Here is a 950-nt window from a genome sequence, read left to right as displayed (position 1 = left end):
TGCGTAGAATTAATAAAGCAAGCGTTTCCCGCTCAATTCATTCTCTTTCACGCTGGCCAGCGATTGAGCAAGGACGTGTGTTTAAAGCTGTCTCTACATCTTTCGGTCTTATACTCGACAGCTCGTTATTCTCACCTCTAAAGATGTATAACTAAAGATATGTATGTTTTACCAAGTAAATAAATGTTGTTTAAGTTGTTTAGTCTGGAGTTCAGCGTTCCGTCTATTTCTTTAATATTATAGTAGAAAGTCAGGTATACAATCTAAAGATGTATAACCCACTTTCTACTAAAGATCCTTCATGGCTCCATTATCTCGAGTGGTGGTTTTGCGTGGTCTACCAGTTGCCTTTTTTTTTGTTCAAATCCTTTAGTTTCTTCATAGAGCTTAAGAACACGTGAAACTACACTATTAGATCTCCTTGTGAAATACCGAGCGAGTCATTCCTAAAACTTTCGTCTTGACAATTTCATTTCGGAGATTGGGAGTAAATTTAGCGTGGTGTGCCATGTTCAGAAGCTAGCACAATACTGAAACGGTAGTAACGTTGAGCCTGCAAATGTATACAATGTTTGAAATTTCCAGAAATTTCTGAAGGAAACTAACCGTTCTCCTATTTTGCACATGAGACAATATATATATATATAAAACAAATAATGAATGAGTATATGCATATATACGTACAGGTATGTGCATACCTACATCTACCTGTATATATAGGTGCATATCTGGGTACAGGATATTGCAAACAAAACGTAGACAAAAAGTAATAATAACCAGAGTACAGAACACACACAGGCCACATAGAGAACATTTTCCTTCATCAGCTACCCCCATTCTAACACAGGCGTTTCGAAGAGTAGGGCAGGACGCATCGTTAAAATGGCTCTTCCCACGGACCACAAATTAAATTTGTATACACAAATTAAACTTGTACCATGGCGGAATGT

This window comes from Octopus bimaculoides, chromosome 2 (genome assembly GCF_001194135.2).
Source record: "Octopus bimaculoides isolate UCB-OBI-ISO-001 chromosome 2, ASM119413v2, whole genome shotgun sequence".
NCBI classification, from domain to species: domain Eukaryota; kingdom Metazoa; phylum Mollusca; class Cephalopoda; order Octopoda; family Octopodidae; genus Octopus; species Octopus bimaculoides.
The sequence above is the reverse complement of the archived record's forward strand: the minus strand, read 5'-3'. Positions refer to the sequence as shown.